Raw genomic sequence first — 13,684 nt, forward strand, 5'->3', positions numbered from 1 at the left:
AACTGAAGGAGTAGAAGTACTTTGAAAAAAGGTACAATCTCCTCAAAACTTTAATGAGGGGAGTCTGTACTGAAAGTGACCTGCCAATATATTTCACCAATTAAACTGGGCAGCTTCAGAGTAAAAGAGGAGTGCTATTAATAAATGAACTGGTTGAACAATCATAGACTACCCCCCAAAAAACAATATATACATTGACTCTACCTAGATTCTAAAAGTAGATAACTAGCAGGGACACAGATTACTCAGTGGGGATAGATTGCTATATCTTTAAGTAAAATTCAATGAAGTGCCTCCAGACACCATAGCAGGATATATGACTGAGATGTTAATTTAGTCTTTCGTTACTCAAGATTTGGTCTTGGCTGCCATTATCATTAATAGCTGAGGTTTTTAGAAGTGCAGAATCTTGGCCCTATCTCAGATCTATTGAGTCAGGGTATCTTGGTCCTAGCTCAGATCTTTTGAGTCAGGATCTACAGCATAACAATTTTAGGTAATTTAAATATACAAATATTAATGCTTGTGAACTGTAGGTCTAATCACTATCTCTTTGTTTCTCAATGCCTCTATGTCAGCTTTTAGCCCTTAGGTTCAACAAGTAGGGGCTAATAGGAGAAGTTTATGTCTTAATTAACTAAAATATAACCAAATTTATTAGTCTATTTGTACAAGTTAGATTAAAATAGAGTCTAAAAATAGTAATTAGGTTGTCACAGAAAAATAAATTGGTTTAATCATTTCAGGAACTTTTATACTGTATTTATTATATGTGGTATGATCAATGAGAATGAAGAATGTATTAGGGCAGGCATATAACTCTTCATAGTGGTGTCATTTTTTTCCTGATGTTTTGCCTGTTATATATGGGAACAAATGCTAATGCTGATCATTGGAAGGCATTCTGTATTCTTGCTGTTGATCTCTGCTTCTTTGAGTTAGAACTGTGCTAGTAAATCTTTATTGGAATACCGTGTCTTCTTACTCAATTTCTGAGCAATCTGGTTTTTTTTTTTTTGTTCTTATTTTTTTTTTAATATTTATTTATTTATGGTGCCAGCCAGAGATGCAGGTAGGTGAGATGATTCACCAGAGACAGAGTGGGGAGCAGAACAGGCAGATCTACTGAAATACACTGCTGAGGGAAGCAGCGGGTGGGTCAGGAAGGTCTGCCACACCATGTGGGTCACCTCCCTGCCTGGGGATCAAACACATGATGCAGTGGCTTCAGATAGCTTCATCGTGCTGTGCTTTAACCTACTATGCCACCAGCGAGGGCCCCTGAGCAATCTGTTTTTGATTTTAACTTATGTTTGGGCCATTGACCTTTCCTTTAATCTTGTAATAATGCCACTATATCTAAGAGAATTTCCTCAGTCTTTTCTACATGGATTTTCTGCTTCTTTTGCTAAGGCAATGTTACTTCCATCTTCAAATTTTATTTGCATGTTTATGTTCAGCTCATACTTGAAAAGAAGGATAAAGTAGACTAATCATTTCTCATTATATTTGAGATTTCCTTATAAATTCTGCTTGGGCAGATATTCCAAATCAAATTGAAATATTATTTTGTTGCCAAGTCTCCTTAATCATAACAAAGGAAATGAACCAGATGAGAGCACATAGAGGACAGATGCATTTTCTGTAAAGGGTAAGAGTACATATATATAACAGTCATGACAAGATACTTTGTCAGAGCCAATTATTGTTAATATATCTCTTATTTGGCCAACTTAGACTAGAGAGAGGTTTTATGATGATTTTTCTCCAGAATTTATTTATAGAGGCTTTAGTGAACTTGAAGACAACTGGCCACACAGAGGCACTTTAGAGAAACATGTCACAGATTTTCAATGTCAAGAACTAATTCCATATTAAGGATATTTAGGCCTCCTTAAAATGAACCTCATGCTAGCTGTCGTATTGTGATGCTATATTAGGAAGTTTTGTAGAGGTTTTCAAAAAATCTAACATTACTGAAATAAAATGCTTTCAGTAATTATGAGTTTGGATATTAATGGCTAAGAAGTCTTTAGTTTAATGAATAAAAAAATTATTTCTTCACTAAGAAGACAAATTCAAGCAAACAATCTCTCTGCACTGAAAAATGATTATTTCCTTTGAGAAAATTCAAAATATATACTTTAAAAGTTAAATATGGTAGATTTTTCCAAGTCATACACGGATTTTAACATTTCCCAAAGTAGTTAAAATGTGCTTTTTATAAAATTGTAAGCTATCATTACATAATCATTTATGTCATTGCATTCATTCTGCAAACTAAACATATATTTTTTTCTGTGTATCCTAAATAATATATGTACTCTACTGAAACTTAAAAATTCATGCTCTTTTGGAACATTTTTTTAAACTTTTTTAAAGAAATTAACTAGAGTAAGCCTGAGGTTTGATTCTGTTCATGAAAGCAATTCAGAGAAATGGAAACAGCATCTATGAGTCATAATAGTCTTTGTTTCCAAGGTGATAGCTGTTTCCTGTCATGCATTATTTTGTGGGACATATCACCAACAAAGTACATAAAATAGTGGGAGTAAATATGGCTACTGAAGAAGACAGTTAAATATTATAAATTTTTGGCACATTAATAGCAACACTTAGGGTATAGCAAGGACAAACTGTGTGAGCCTATTCTCCAGATGTGAACCAAAGTGCAAAGGAACTTGAGGAGATGGGTGAAATACACACTTTCCTATGTTAATATAATTTTCTCTGTTTATATTACAAATGTAATACAAAATACCTATTTTGTTATATTGAAAGTAGGTTTGCATTATTATAATGAGTTGCATGAAATATCAAAAATAGCCATTATTTCAGAAATGGGAGAATAACAAATACATATGTCTTGGTATAAGTTCCTGAATTTATAATTAGCCATTATCTAACTATTCAGTGCAATGGAGACTATAGAATATCCCTTCAGATGAAGTGGTTTGTGGACTCATAAAGAAATATCACATGAAAGCAGGATGGTTGATTCATACAAGTGGCAGACTTAAGAGGAAAAAAAGCATGATGAAGTAGAGAGAAATTGCCTGTGTTAGACATAAAAATTAAGTATAGGAGTACACATGAGAGGTTTTCAGATAGACTATTTTATAAAAACGTAATTGAGAGAACAAATTTGAAAAAAAAACTGAACTGGTTAAAAGTAATTGGATAGAACAGAAGCTTCAGTTATAGAAAGTATTGAGGGTAGTGTTTAGAAATATCATTTCACTGGCCTAAGTATTTCTGTAAGATAGAGCTTACTTTAAATGTATTTTGAAAAAAATATATCAAATGTGTTTCATTTCTCCTGGTCTATATTTGAGACAGCATGACAAAGTAGTGAGTTTAAAACATCAACACAGTAGAGCTGGATGATTTGTTCTATCACTAACTAGTCAAGTATATGCATGAAAGTTACCTAATATCTTGTGCATTTTGCAACTATAAAATGAAAATAACTGTAGTTTCTTGATCAGAGATTTTTTTCAAGCAATTTCTTTAGTTGTAAATAGTTATAATGATGTATGAAACCTATAAACTGCACAAATAATAGTTTGAAATATTAGCTGTTAAATTTGCTATATAAAATTAATTGATGTGACTATTTTAGTATTTAAAAGTAATCTTCAAATAGCACTAAATGATAGCACATTGAAAGAGTAAAGATAAGAAACTACTGGTATGTTTATAGGACTTCTTTATATGGCTGATTATCTGATGAAAAGGGCTTATTTGTACAGAGATGCGAGCAGTGAAAGGAATGATGGTGTTAACAGTTCCACATTTGCAAATGCTTAAGGGATCAATATTCCCAGAAGAAGAAATCTTAGGTAAAAATAAATAGAAAATGATAGTGGACAGCAGAATGTTTTTTAGTATATTTTAGAAACAGAAAGTCAGGAGAATGGTTGTAGAAGATGAATTTTGTAAGTTGAGCTATATAATTTTCAGTTTTTTATTTATTTATTTTTTTTTTAAGATTTATTTATTTGTACATACATAACTGGGGTACAGGCCAGAGACTCAGGGATGGTGAGAGGCTTCACCAGAGACAGAGTGGGGAGCAGAACAGGCAGATAGATGAAGTACACTGCTGAGGGGAGCAGCGGGCGGGTCAGGAGAGGTCTGCCACGCCATGTGGTCTCCACCGGGGCAGGCGGGAATCGAACTCATGCGGAAGTGGCTTTAGCTTCTCAGTGCAGTGCTTTAATCCGCTGCGCCACCAGGGAGGGCCTAATTTTCAGTTTTTAATTCAAGACTGGGAAATGCACTTTAACTCTTAGTGTGAAAGAAAACCACTAGAGAAAATGAGCATAAGAGTAGAATATATATTTTTGTATTTGAAGAAATCTCTTGACCTGTACACAGTGACAGCAAATAACAGAACTAGACAGTCCTAGCATAATCCCAGCAAAATATAATATATAGAGTGGAACAGTGAAAAATAAATGGTTCCTGTCAATAAAAAAGGTTGAAATTTAAAAAAAAAATCAACATTAATACCTCTATATAAAGGGGCTACAGTTTAGTGTTTGTTTGTTATGTGTTTTACATACCTCATAAGCCGAGGTGCAGCTGGAACATAACTTTGAGCATGCTTTGTAAAATATGATAATTATAGATAACAATTTCTATGAGCTGGAATTCAACTTACAAAAATGACAAATCATATACTTTTAGTAGAGTACCACTTTGATTTATCTATTCTACCTGTAAATATTGCTGTAGTACAATAGTAGAAAAACTGGTGAAATGAAAATAAATCCTGAACTGTAGTTAATACTTTATGTCGATGTTAATTCTTGAGTATTGAGAGTGATAATGTGATTATAATGGTAGGTAGAATAATGTCTCTTTCAAAAATGACTGCATTCTAATCCCTGCATCCGTGAATATGTGATATAACATGGGGTATAACATGGGGCATTCAGTGTGCAAAGAACCTAGGGGGAATGGCCTGGATTAACCAGGTGCACACAATACAAAAAGGGGCATTACATTAAACAATGTGGCCTAAGTTAACCAGCTGCACCCAATCTAATGATAGTGTCCTTAAATAAAGCAAAGGCAGGCAGATGACTTAATATCAGAGCAGTGCAGTCTGAAAAGGACTCCACTGCTATAGCTGTTTTTGAAGGTGTAAAGGGGTCACAAACCAAGAAATGAAGAGTTTCTAGAGAAGCTGAACAAGGCAAGAAAATCGGTTTCCCTACCCCCAGAGAAGGGTTGACAACTTGGTTTTATACCACTGAGACCAAGTTTGGACTCCTAACTTCCAGAACTGTAAGTTGATAAATTTTGTGTTGTTTAAGCCACTAAATTTGTTACTAAAGTAACAGGAAAATATTGTAATTATGAGATGTCATTTTAGGAACAGCTAGGAGAAATGTATGTGGAGATTGTCTGTAATTACTATATAAGCGGTTTTATCGTGGATAGTAGCACTGAAGTAGATATCTACTTTTGTAAGACCCATGGGAGAACAGTTTTCTCAGTTTCTCAGATTGTTTATCACTTTGAGCTTCAGCACAGGTGGCTTAGTAGGCGACATGCAGCCTTGAGATGTAGTCCTCACGTGCAGAAAGCAGTGATAATATGTAAACTTGAGGTATAGTTTAAATGCATCACCCTATTTCTGGAAAAGAGGCCTACACTTGACTCTGTGTTGGCCTTTTCTACAAACCATGCACAAGGTAATAGGGCTCTTGATGGGGATGGTTCTCATGGGCCCTCAGAGGTCACTCACAGGCCACTCATGGGGCTGTTGTTGGATGCTCCTCTGTTGTTCCCTGTGCACCTCCTGCTGTCTCATAATAAAATGTGGTCCTGCTCCGCACGTACGGGCTTTGCAATCTGCCTTGGCAACTGCTACCATCAAGAATCAGGCAAGTTTGTAGCTGAGGCCTTGCACATGGGGAGGAGGATGGGGCACCATGCAGGCAAGATGCCACTCTACAGCCTACCTCTCACATCTATAAAGCTTTTAAATAAGCTTGAACTGAATTTAATCACTTGTTACTTGCAGGACATCAGCAACACAATTGTCTGAGGGAGAAATCCTGGGGCAAGCCACACACTTGCAGGGAGGGAGCTCTGGGGAGTCTGTAATGTCTGGGTCATGCTTACAGGTCAACAGGTGGTTACCTTTAAAATTGCCTTCTCCGCACCTCCACTTTTGTAATCACTCTCAAACTTACATCATATACTCAACTAAAACGAGTTTGAAACTTGACTATGAAACTAGTTAGGGCCTTCTCCCATAAGTCTTAAGTATCACAGTCTTATCTGTTAATTATTCCACAAATTAGCTCAATGCTATTTTCTCCATTCTTTCTCTTTACCTGCTATTTATGGATTCCTTACCTCTATGCCATTTACCACAAATATCTTTTTGTGTTCTGTTTATCACTGACATGGTCTGCATGACCCATGCCATTAACTGGTGACAACTTTTCATTACAGATAGCAATATATTCTTTCAAAATCTCATGCTTCTTTTTCAAATCTTCACCCCACCCCTTAAATTTCTAGGCACAATACATTCTTTCCTCCTTAGAAAATGCCATACTGTAGGTACTGCATAACTTTTGGCATGCATTTAGCTTATTTCTTCCTTGTGCATTTTGCCACTCCTGTGTTGTGTTGTTAATAAAGTTACTATCATATGGTTGTAATATTCCATTTTTTGGGGGGGAGGGATTGTTTCTTTTTTGTATTATAAAAGACCAGTTCACTTATCCACAGTTAATTCTCTTTGGGCATAGTTCTGTTGCTGTGTATGTCATTGAATTATGAATGTTTATTTCCATCAGTCTTCTCTATTTCCTTCAAAAAAAAAAAGACTATGTCTTATTTATTATTGAATACCCAATTTCAAATAAACTCAATTATAAGCTGCATATAGGGTTCACTAAAAAGACAAAATATTGTGCAAAGGTGACCAATTTACTTACATTATTTTCTTTGTTGATCTGCATATCATCAGATATCAACATTTATGTAAACTATCTGTAGGATATGGCCTATTGATTCCACAGCTCACTAATATTACAGCAGAGCAGCTGGACCAAATGGAAGATAATCCCCTTCTAATTACAATGACTGATGACCTGCAAGAAGTCTTAGAGGTCATTGAATTCAGGGCAAATGAAGTGGTGATCTTTTCCCTACTTTAGCTTTGTCTGTATTCAATAGTCTGATGATATTTTTCATTTTATCAGAAAAAAACGTGAGTACATTAAAACTAATGGAAACACATTCAACTTAATAGTTTACAAATTTACCTAAAAGTCTATGCAATAATCTAGCAGAATGTGTCTGTACCATATTTAACTTTTTTATACTTAATGTCTGTCATGGTGTGAAATCCCACTATAAAGTTAGCATTCTAATAGTGGTAAACTAAAGTGTGGGTGAAATTAAATCAATGAGAATTTAAAGGAGGAAACTGATTCAATTGTTGGTTGTAATATAATTGACAGGAAAACCTGAATGTAAATAGGGGACCATTTGAAACTGCCAACTGGAATGGTTAAGAGGATGTTCCTGTTACTGACAAATGATAGTAGTCATTGATATGTCTAAGCATGCGTTGGCTCACCTTTTGTTGTACTCAAAACTCTATTTTATGCTAATATGAAACCCTGCAAAATATTAAAAAAAAAAAAACTTTAAGATTGTTCATTTCTTTGTAAAGTAGATGAGGTGTAATGAGGCGACAAATGTACTAAAAGAGCAATGCCTGCAAAAAGAGAACTTGGGTTTAATTTTGTTTTCCAATTACCATCTGTATAATTTGGGGAACACATTTTTGCCAAGACAATTTATTTTAGTGTATCTTTATAAATAATGCTTAACATCAGTTAGCATGAGCATTAACTTGCCTCTTAATATCAAAATTATACATTCACATTTATTTCAATTTATATATATTGATATGTACTTGTACAATATTTGGTATTTATATTTCTGAATACAGTTTAAAATAATGATATATCTGCTGTGTGCAGGCCCCTGAAGTTTTAACATGCAAGTTTCTTTTGCCTCTTAATAAATTATAGTAATTATATATAAGTTATGGTCATAGAAAGTTAATTCAAAATTTCCTATTATATTAAGACAGTTGCTACTTTATAGTATGCAAAAACTGATGGATGCATAGAAGTCAAATATTATATACTTAATATTATATACTTAATGTTACATGCTTAATATTATGTGTACAAATTTTGTTCCTTTTTAGCATATTATCATTAATTGATTTTTTTAAGTTCTCAAAACATCTTTAAAGTGTTATATTCTGGAGACATTAGTTTATTAAGTTGATTATTAAACATACATCAGTACATGTAGAGAAACACAGTCCATCACATCTGTTTATTAAAAGCATACAGAGCATATGGCAGGTTTAGTCTCAGAACTTTCTTTGTACCTGGAGATTATGTTTCTGCCTCATTCTCAAAAAAAAAAAAAATTAGATAAAAAAACCATAACTCTGGGGTTGTGGCATTTTATATTCAATCTATTTTAAAAGTGGATTTTCAGGAAGACAAGTTTGGGAAGGAAAAGGAAAACATTTTTAATAAGAATAAATTAAATAAAAGAAACATTAATTAACTTAATATGAATGATGTTTGGGTTAGATTTGTGCACATCCATCTATCTGGTTCTAATCTCATTGTAAAAATGAGGGATTTGGTTCAGAAGAACATTACCTCTCTTACAACTTTCTGATTCTATACTTTACAATTCCTCTGTTTTTTTTTTTTTTTTAGATTTATTTGTTTATGCATACAGAACTGGAGTACAGGCCAGAAGTGCAGGGGCGGTGATTTGGTTCAGAAGAACATTACCTCTCTTACAACTTTCTGATTCTATACTTTACAATTCCTCTGTTTTTTTTTTCTTTTAAGATTTATTTGTTTATGCATACAGAACTGGAGTACAGGCCAGAAGTGCAGGGGCGGTGAGAAGGTTCACCAGAGACAGAGTGGGGAGCAGAACAAGCAGATGGATGAAGTACACTGCTGAGGGGAGCAGTGGGCGGGTCAGCAGAGGTCTGCCACGCCATGTGGCTAGCTTGCAAGTGCTCAGTCTGAACCCGTTGCACCCCCACTAATCTTTTTTTTTTCCTCATTTAACTTTTTTTATAAATATAGTTTATTTTTACATCATTTTGTACATTTTTTTTCCATCTCATTGTAATCCCCGTGGGTTGCCCATCACCAAGTTACCCATGTGCCATCACTGTAGTTCCATGCACTTCCCTCCCCCACCCCGCCATTTTTTATATCATTCCCCACTCCACCCTCACAAAACACAAAATGTCTCTGGTATATGACTGTTCATTATTCTTATTATGTTCTCACCTGGTCCATTATACTCCTGCTATGAGCGAAACCATCCGGTATTTCTCTTTTTCTTTCTGGCTTATCTCACTAAGCATGATCTTTTCCAGCTCCATTCAAGTTGCTGCAAAAGACATGTGTTTCTTTTTTTTGGCTGCTGAATAATATTCCATTGCATACATGTACCACATCTTTTTAATCCAGTCATCTACTTTTGGGCATTTGGGCTGCTTCCATGTTTTTCCAATTGTAAATAAAGCAGCAATAAACATGGGGGTGCATAAATCAGTGTTTTTGTGTCTTTTGGGTAGATACCTAGGAGTGGGATTGCTGGGTCATAGGGAAGCTCCATGTTAAGCAGTTTGAGGAACATCCAAACAGTTTTCCATAGTGGTTGTACTAGTTTGCATTCCCACCAGCAGTGCAGGAGAGTTCCTTTTTCACCACATCCTAACCAACATTTGTTGTTGCTAGCTATTTGAAGATGTGCCATTCTCACTGGGGTGAGATGGTATCTCATTTTGGTTTTAATTTTCATCTTCCTTATTACGAGTGATGTTGAACATTTTTTCATATGCTTGCTGGTCATCTGCATTTCCTCTTTGGAGAAGTGTCTTTTTAGCTCGTCTGTCCATTTTTTTGATGGGGTTGTTTATTTTTGTTGAGTTTCATCAGTTCTCCGTATATTTTTGTGATCAGTCCTTTATCACTGGTTTTGTGTGAGAAAATGTTTTCCCAACTAGTGGGCTATCTGTTTTTTGTAATGTCTCTTTTGCTGTATAGAGCTCTTTAACTTGATGCTAATCCCATCTATTTATCCTTGCCTTCACTATTGTATGCCACCACTATTCTTAATGTTGTGCTAAAATTTCCAACTAAAGAGGAAAATAAAACAAATCAAACACTTCTCGCCCCTTTGCTTTGGGTCCTAAGCAAAGGGATACACACTAAATTATACTCACTAAGTGATACACAGAAATTTATGTGGAAATATTTTATATATGATTATCATTTAAAAATTGCAGTGTTTTAATCAACACAGCATTAAATGATACCTGTTATAAAACTATGACTAGCTATAATGTGCAGATTGCACAGGTATAGTCCTTAAGAGACCTTCTTCATGGCAGAGGAAATGTGTTAAAAATGAGGCATAATTTCTTAGTTAAGCTTAGGGATGTAAACAAAGCAAAAGAGAAATAAAAAGAAAAAGGTAGCCCATCTAGTGAAAGTTCCAGGCAAGAAATAAAATTGCTAGCCTGCTAAAATTCATATGAGTCTTAAGGTAACAATCCCAAAAGAAGTATCTAGAAATATGTTTTTGCTTTATGTTAGGATATTTGGACTACTTAGCACACATTTGGCTGTTTAACACAGATCTCTTTGACAGTCTTGCATTCCTCACCAACCACCCAACTCATTGCCCACCTTCCCTTCCCTTCCTTACTTTGTCAGTCACTCCTGTACAATCTTCTGCCTGTGAGGATTCTCAAATGTGATCTTTCCTAGAGAACCTCTGCTCACCCACAATTATTTCATAAGAGGTATGTCCCATTTTTTTTTAAAGAATTTCCTAACAGAAACCTTCCCCAATCTCCTTGTTCTAGGTTACAGGCTAGTGGTAGAGTGTGCCCCTAATTGTCCTGAATTTATGACCATATCTTAAAACTTTACCATTGTTTCATGACTGTCTGCTTTACGCAGCAAAGTAATGTTTCAGAAATCTGGCTAGAGCTCATGAACAGAAACAGTCAATCTGCCACTTGAAAATCTCTAGAGAGGCTTCAGAGAAAAATCATGACTGAAAGAGTCTATTGGAGATAAAAAGGGAGAGAAAAATTTTCTTCCAGTCTCCCTCAGTACCCTTATGCCGTGATTTAGAGTGTGTCCACTGGGAGTTAACTTCTCTATTTTTCTGAGCTATGTGGTCCTGCCTTTCTGGTAACTTGAGCTTCATTCTAGCTCTGTAGTGGTAGCAGGAGGCAGCAACTTGGGGCAGAACTTTTTGGAGACTGAGGATCTTAGGAAAACCAGATGGGTAAGACACAGAAAAAAAGACAAAAAAAAATTAGCACTCTTAACCTAATTTTCAATTCTATTTCTCATAAATTATCTATATGATCTAATATATTGAATCTGATGCTTTTACTTAAAATGATTAACAAGCACAAAGTGCTCCAATTATTTATTAAAACACTTAGACTGTTGATAAACTTTATGCTAGAAGTCTGTTCAATTTATATCCTGCTACTCTCATTTTTCTTGTGTTAAAATAGTAAGTCAAGTTTTGTTCTATTGTAAGAATTATCTACAACTTTATTTCAGTGTTCTATGCTAGTTGATTAATTATATATATATTTTAGTAAGATATGAACTTTGTAAGATTTTCTTTCCTTGTAAGGCACACTTAAAAAAAAAACTTGTTTTCTAGTTTTGGGAATAAAATAAAAACACAAAATCTATCAAATTACCATGCTAACTACAGTTATAAGAATATTTCTGAGCCCATTATTTGTTTGCATTGAAGAAATGGAAGCCTAATCTAAACACATTTTCCAATTGTATAGATAAAATTGCTGGTATCTGATATTTGCCAATAATGTGGGTATGCACTAATATACTTTAATTAAAGCAGGCATGCCAAGCAAACAAAATTCCCTCATATATTGAAATAAGCAATTTGAAGCATAATCCCCTATTTCTAATCATAGTGGTCATTTTAGAATGTATAAACACACAAGCGACTGAATTAAATATATACTAGATGAGGGCCCTCCCTGGTGGCGCAGCGGGTTAAAGCACTGCACTAAGAAGCTTAAGCCCCTTGCACATGAGTTCAATCCCCACCTGCCCCTGAGGAGATCTACATGGCGCAGGAGACCTCTCCTGACCCGCCCACTGCTCCCCTCAGCAGTGTACTTCGTCGATCTGCCTGTTCTGCTCCCCACTCTGTCTCTGGAGAGTCCTCTCACCCTCCACATCTCTGGCCTGTACCCCAGTTCTGTATGAATAAATAAATAAATTTATATATATATATGAGATAATAGACTATTTTGTTCTTTGGCAGCCCTATTCAAAAAAGGCATACCTATAGGCTTACTCTCTTTATCTTGCAAATGTACAAGTCCCAAAGCCCTGTTGTAACGATTTAGACTACCATGTAATTAGCATGTTGATGGAGTTCATAATATGATCTATCTTATGTTTCCCTTTGTAAACAGAGTTTTTACTGAAAGAACTGGAAGAAAGTTAAGATTACTAGTTAATTTTCTCCCCTAATGTCAAAATAATTAAGAGGAGGACATTAAAGAAATCTGAGACAGTTACAGGTTGCAAAAATGACCTAAAAGTTCCTCATTAAAATGCTAACTTCAACTGATTTGGAAGCCTACAGAGATAAATAAAACTTTATATTCTTGGGGAGCCAGCAGGAAATAGTGATGACATAAGGGTGCCCCTGTCACCTCACCCAGTATCATTACTGGTTTTATTTTTACTTTAGAAACTGAATAAAGATCCTGGCAATTCTATATATGCCCTGATGGCAAGAAGCAGTCTTACATAATACAATCTAAATTTCCTTTGATATTTAGGTTTCTATTTGATAATAAGTGTTAATTTTCTAGCACTTATGTACATAAGAAATAGGATACATATTTTATTTTTCATTCAAAATTTGTTGAATATATACTTTGGACTTTAATGGGCTTCATGTACAGTATATCAGTGGAATGCAATTCTGTTCTTTTTAAATATATATTGTTTATTAGGCTTAAATTGGAAAAAAAAATCAGATTCAGGGGAACAATTAGGTTCAGTATGCCCTTATTATTTTATACATTCTTTGGAAACTAAAAATTCTTTATAGTTAGAAGTATACCTTATTAAGATTTAGTTCCTAAGTAAAATATCTGAGCCTTTTTCTTGCCCTTCATTACCTTGTGAAACAATGTAGTGAGAGAAACTAAGAAAAAAAATGTAAATATTGTTCTCATAACTTCTCCCTTAAAGTCAATACTGGAAAGAATAGCATAAGAGGCAGTGTGGAGGTAATATTTTTTTTACTCCTCAACCCTATTAGAATTGGAGTATCCCTGGTGGAGACAAACAGAATATTAGGAAGCCACTTAATAAACATGGCTCTTTTGTGACAATGATCTCTTTGTTAACAAAAACTTGAACTATTTGAAGCTCTGGACAACTTCCATTACAAAATTTGATTTTGTATTCTGCAGGTTGATTCATCACTATAAATATAAGGGCATTAAATGAAAGGGTGACAAAGTAGCCACGTGGTAGAATCACAAATAAATTGAACTCCCTAC

Source organism: Condylura cristata, unplaced genomic scaffold (assembly GCF_000260355.1).
Source record: "Condylura cristata isolate star-nosed mole 26May11 unplaced genomic scaffold, ConCri1.0 scaffold00010, whole genome shotgun sequence".
In the NCBI taxonomy this organism is placed as follows: Eukaryota; Metazoa; Chordata; class Mammalia; order Eulipotyphla; family Talpidae; genus Condylura; species Condylura cristata.